At 44.1% G+C, this 6062-nt stretch overlaps 1 protein-coding gene across 2 annotated transcripts in view; it reads left to right on the top strand.

Annotated features, from left to right (window-relative positions):
- LOC100679431 overlaps positions 1–6062 on the top strand; it is a 40015-nt gene that overhangs the window by 23756 nt on the left and 10197 nt on the right. Inside the window, exon 1 of one of the 2 annotated variants that reach the window (XM_032597075.1) lies at positions 4046–4293. The exons of the other annotated variant lie outside the window; for it this stretch is intronic. The gene's annotated coding sequence lies outside the window, so the exon portion shown is untranslated. Of the gene's footprint in view, positions 1–4045; positions 4294–6062 lie in introns of those variants that run through there. 2 annotated transcript variants of the gene reach the window in all.

Below are 6062 nucleotides of genomic sequence, written 5' to 3' on the forward strand. Positions count from 1 at the left end.
AAATTGCTACCTCGTCGTAAATTATTCAATATAATAATATACTGCTTCACTGCGAATTGCGATCGTATACCACTTATTTCAGCGTATGTAAGATCGTGTAAATCTTCATTTCTCACGATGTAACTTGTAATGTAAACATACCGCATTGAGATTTGAAATGCGTCTATGAGAGATTACATAAACTGCAGCTTATCGCATAATAACGAAATATATATGCATGACTTATCCAGCGATGACGACTTTCAAAAATAAATGCTCTTTGATTGATTTTTAATTTCTGATTTATATCAAAACATTTAATTTTCTCCAACGAAAATCGGGCAATGAATAATTTATAGTTTCTACGCACTCGATTTGTAATTAACTACGTTTATTGCATAGATTAACCTGGAAGTGTATTAAACTAAAGCGTAAACTAAAAAGGCTGACTTATTTGAAGACACCAAAAGTGCTTGACTGCAAGGTACGCATATGCTGCAGTTGCAGAACCGGTAATCCGCAGCCACTGACAAAGTTGTGAGAAAGAATTGTCCATGTTGCGATAGAGTTGCTGCCGAGTGACTTTTCTAAACTGGAATTATATCCCGATATAAATATGAATGAAATGTAACATGATAGCCTCGAACAGTAACTTGATACCTTTGACAGTTTCAGTAGTTGTTATAATTTTTTGCAAAGTTCCATGCGATATAGTATCAATTAATATGATGATGAAACTAACACACGGAAAGCGTCTCTGTGCAATTTGCTTATGATGATTAACCTGGAAAACACTCGCCATTTCGTTCTACAATTTTCAGTTATTATCAGTATTAAATTTTTTAAATTATAACAGTCCTTGCGATCATCATCTTTCTTACAAAACTTGGGCTGAGCTTATTATCACATAAACATGACATCGTTTATCCCCGAAACGCGTGCCGATATCTCAACAATCCACCATGCTTATTATATAACGATCAAGTCAAGTCCGCGACATAAATCCAAGAGCTTCTTTGCGTACGTTATTACAAAAAATAATGTCGGCCTTTCGGCCAATCGAACACCTGAAGAATGGCCCAGCCCGAGGGCCACGGTGGGCCTAAACAAGCATCTCGCCTCATCGGTTCTCTCGCACCAGTCACGGAGTCCGGTTCATTTTAGTAATTCATTACCGTAATAATTAAACATTATAGCTCGCAATGCGCGCGCAATCAATTTGCCGCGAGCGATCGATTCGCGCAGGAGTCGAAAAGACCACCCGCTTCGAGTATGGATATCGGTACTTACGCTGTGCCTTTTCCTCGGATTGGATGCGCATGAAATCGATATCTTCGTGGTGTACATTATATCTCGAGAAAGACTTCACGGATCTTCGATAGAATAAAAAATTATGATGTATATTTAAAGGAATGGCTTAAATTGAACACTTATCAAAACATAGTAGTGTGACAATATATCCTGATTCATGTGCATATACATGTCAATCCGATATAGAAGCACAATACGACTATTCGTTTAAAACAGTTTAGCTATTGAACTATCTGTTCGATCGTATATCCGATTATACCGAGAAGCGCGATTTTCCGACCGCAGGAGGTCGATTCTCGGAAATTGTATAGAGCTCGCATATATGTATACATAATGCGACCAAGTTCATGAATGAAGCTTTTTCCACATCGCTGCACTCGAGCTTTCCGCGCGATGGAGACAGGTGTGGAGAGTAACAGATCGAGCGTGAAAAGTCTTGATGATGATCGATCGCCTTAGGTCGCTGTATATAGATTTGTGGGCATACAAGTTGATTATATCACGCATTCTACATATTGTGAAGAAGAAAAATTCGATTTTTTGTCGCCAAAGTAAGAGCCGGAATAATAATCACGGAAAATTAATGGTGTATAACGCAGACGCTATGACATCAAGTAGATAGTGTCAAAACTGGTCAGACTAGATTATATTCAATACACACACGCGTTCTGTTAGACGTATCCTGCTGTACGCAATAATAATACCGCGCTATTTCATCGGTATTTTCGTTCTATATGCGCAAAAGCGCAAATTCATTTACCCGTTTATTTTCAATTTTGAGAGCGAGAAAATCATTCAGTAATTCTATAACCCACGCGAAGAATTCGCTCTCCACATTTTTCCCAACACTCGCGCTTGGCATTTCGTATATAAGTGCACGTCTCTCGACCCGAAAATCCCAGCGTGCCAGCATATAACGATCGATCGATTTGACCTTCCGACTGCAATTTAATTCCGTGATGGTCCTTCTTTTTTACCCAAGCTCTCTCGCTCTCCCTCTTTTCCCCTCGATTAACGGCTCCGCGCGTTCTAAGAGAGAGAGAGAGAGAGAGAGAGAGAGAGAGAGAGAGGGAGGAATCATCGGCGGCAACGGCGGGTATCTTCCTCTCTCGCGCTCGCGCGCGGACACATCACGCAAGGTTCCGCTGTTAAATATACACGTGTGCTGCCACAGAGCTGTGTGTATGTGTGTATATGAGTGTGCGGCGGTCCCGGACCCTCTTTCGGGCCCCGCGGCTCCTTCTTACGAGTGAGGTTCCCAGGAAGGTTAAAGGTCGCAAGGTCCACCTCCGCCTTCTCCTTCTTCTTCTTCTTGCAGCCTCTCGTGTGCAGGGCTTCTCTCGGACTACCTACCTGATGTGCTGTATATATACATATACCTAAGTTCCTCGCTCGACCGAGAGTATTCTTTCGCTTTTTCTCGCGCTCTGGCTCTCTCGCTTCTCTCTGCCTCTTTCTCTCTTGAGTATGTACACTCGTTCTTTTTTGCGGTTCAAACGATTTCCTAATTCACGACGGTTTCTTCCTTCGATTGCAACGTACACTCAGCTCTCGAGCCATTAATTAATTTACACTCGAATCGGCCTGGAGTTAGAACCATTAGAGGGAATAACGATGAAAAGCAAGCAACGCTCGACGAATGTAAATATAAGAGTCCGCTAATTATTTCCAATTAAAAATCCTCTCAACCACTTCACTTTCCCTTCCTCTATATCCTCTTTCTCCCTTATGGCTCGTTCTCGCTTATTACACGTACACATACTCGCGCATACCACTCTTTCGCCGTGCTCCTCTCTCGGGTCGACTCTTCCTCTTCTTTTTGCCCTGCGCATCTTCCTCGGCCTTACTCCCGCGCGCAATGTTGTATAGATAGAGGCTACGTAGGGGGATTCGAAGAATAGCCCAGTGTACAGTCTCTCCTCCATATACGAGCGCGATCCTTCACGTTTTTCTTTTTGCCCTCAACTCTGCTCATCTCACTCGAACGATCGAGTACGTGTTGTTCGATTTCCGGGATTTAATTTATCTGCTGCTCGATTGATTGCCTCTATACTTTTGTTTTCTATGAAAAAAATTAAATTGTTAAACTTGGAAACAATTTTTTGCAATTTTTTAGATTTCCGGCGGATTAGTTTTGAAGAGAAACTTTTACTGAATCATACTTCCTGGTAATCCGGTTCGTATTTTTTACTGTGGGATCTGGTGTGTGTAAATGTGTATTTTTGTGTTTTAATTTTTGCGGGTTTGCTTTGAAGCGCTGGTAGAGTATTTCAAAACCAGGAACTAACGCAACAAACTCTCTGGAAATCCGTAGATCATATTTTATTTGTTTCAATCGTATAGTTTTCGTTCTAAATTCAAAATATAAATAATGAATACACGCATAAAAAAATATAAAGCCAAAGAATTCACGAGGTAAGGAGAGAAAAAATTTCGAAAGAGCGCACCATCCCCCGTTTTGGTACAAGCGCGCAAGTAGTTACCTATATATAGGTATACATCACTGCGGCTCCGAAGCCCCGACAATTACGGTTTCGCGGTCTCGGCGCGATTGGCCGAGGAGGATTTGCGCGGGAAGTCAGCGCCAATCCAAGCCGACAATTCTCTCTCTCTCTCTCTCTCTCTCTCTCTCTCTCTCTCTCTCTCTCTCACACACACACACACACACACACAGTCCGCCTAGTAGAGTACCGCAGCAGAGCAGCACCGTCGTCGCTTCTTACGGCCGCATCGGCGAGAAAGGCCCTTATAGTCTAGTCGCGGCCGCACCTGCACCTGCGCATCAACGCACTTGCGGTCAGCGCGGCCAACTCCTGTATGCGCGTGTGTGTGTGTGTGTGTATTTACTATCGAGTGTTTATGAAATAAAAACAATTAATAGAGCGAGTGTCAGTTTCTCCGATCGCCGTGTTGTGCAGTGAGCAGTGTGCTATTTCATCGGATGTACATCAATAGCTCGAGTGGACAGCGTGCGAGTGTAAAACGCTTCGGGCGAGACTCTGTGTAAGCAAATATGAAAAAGCAACCGAATGTATAACTCGGAGTGAGAGCGCGTTTCTAAACTTTCTACGCAGAGAGCCACGTCGACGCAATTCGCCGTGTAATTGCACTGCAGTCTCGAAAGTCGCGGACAAACAAACAAACGATTAAAATAATTAAGAGCAGCGTCGAACGCGCAGAAGTATATACTTGAAGCCGGCGTGTAATTGCGACACGCGCGCGCACGTGCGCGCATTCGCGCTCCCGTATAGCTGTCATTGTCACGGCGCGCGACACACGTGACTCTATGCGAGAGCAGCAGAAGAAGAAGGAGAAGCGATCGAGCAAACGGAAAGGGACGGCTAATCGGGAGAACGCGCGTGACTTACCCTTCTTTCGCATCGACCAGTCGTCGTCCTGTTTTTTGCGCGGTTCGAGTTGTGCTCGTTTTGGTCTTTGAAATAATTTTCACATAACCGTCTACACTAAATTTATGCAGAAAAAATAAACAACGCGATGATATAACTCTGAGGAGTAATACACGTATGGTTGGGAGAAGAGTGATTTATATCGGCGCTGTCGGGTCAGTGCTTACTGAAAAAAGGACCAGAGAGCCCGTCGAAATCTATTTGCCGAGCAGTGCTCGATCGTAGTTCGCCGGCGATTATTCCGACCGCGGTTACAGGCACAATTTTACGAACCTCGAAATTGATTTACGAACCGCTAGTTTATGCTAATTCACGCGTCCGTCTCGAAATTTCTCCTACGCTGTGTAAAAATTATACGATGTTTCCTCGCGAAGAATATTATAGGCAAGAACGTATTTTTCATACGACTTCAGGTATCATATAGATCGGTGGGAACCTATTAACGTTTCAATCCACGATTTTCCTTAAAGCTCGTCAAAGCTATAAAATACCGCGACTCTCGGCGATCGACGTTATATTCCACGCGCCTTTCTTTCATACTACGCGGCTGCAGCGGCAAAACAACGCGCGCATTAGGCTTTTTCTCGCCGAGATGCGCAGCAAAACGCGCAAGAGTAAGACGTGCGTCGTCGCGGGGAAACAAGGACAACAACAGAAAGGGGGAAGAGAAGAAATCCCTCTTGTACACTTATGAATTATTGAGGAGACTCTGCGTCGTCTCTCTACAGCGCGGCGGCGCAAGAAAGCTCGCGCGACGCGCTGAATCTTAAAGTTTTCTCCTTCATATCCGCTGATTTCGCGTTTTTCCGCGCACACGCAGGAGCCGGGATAAAGCCGTCTCTTAGCTTCTTATTCTTCTGTCGAGGTGTTTTCGCAGGCTGGCTTTATATGCGGAATTTATGATTTATCTGCGCATTGATGAAAGTGCTGCGCAGTGCGGAGAGGATGAGTCGATCAAATCTCAGGGTTTTGTGTGTCTTATGTTCTACCAAGTACGTTTATTCATAAACCAACACGTTAAAACAACGAAGGATTAGCAAACGCACAATTGATGACAACCACCGTACAAAAAGAAAACAAAAAAAAACTGGAGCCATCATACACGACATCGGGATTATCGACGCTCGGCTGCGCGTAACGAAGCTTTTCCACGAAAGGCGTAAAAAGCCGTGGCGCGACCAGTCTTGTGTCCAACGCGCTTAGAAATGCCGGCGCGCTTGTTCCGCTCAATCGTGCAAACAAAAAGACGGGAAGCCCGCAATCATAACGCCGCGACGTTAACCCTATTAACGCTCTATAGCCCTGCGCGCGTTGTGGGGGCATAAAATCTACCCTTTTCCTCGATTCAGCAGTTTTTTTCTCTTT

Source organism: Nasonia vitripennis, chromosome 2 (genome assembly GCF_009193385.2).
Source record: "Nasonia vitripennis strain AsymCx chromosome 2, Nvit_psr_1.1, whole genome shotgun sequence".
Taxonomy (NCBI): Eukaryota; Metazoa; Arthropoda; class Insecta; order Hymenoptera; family Pteromalidae; genus Nasonia; species Nasonia vitripennis.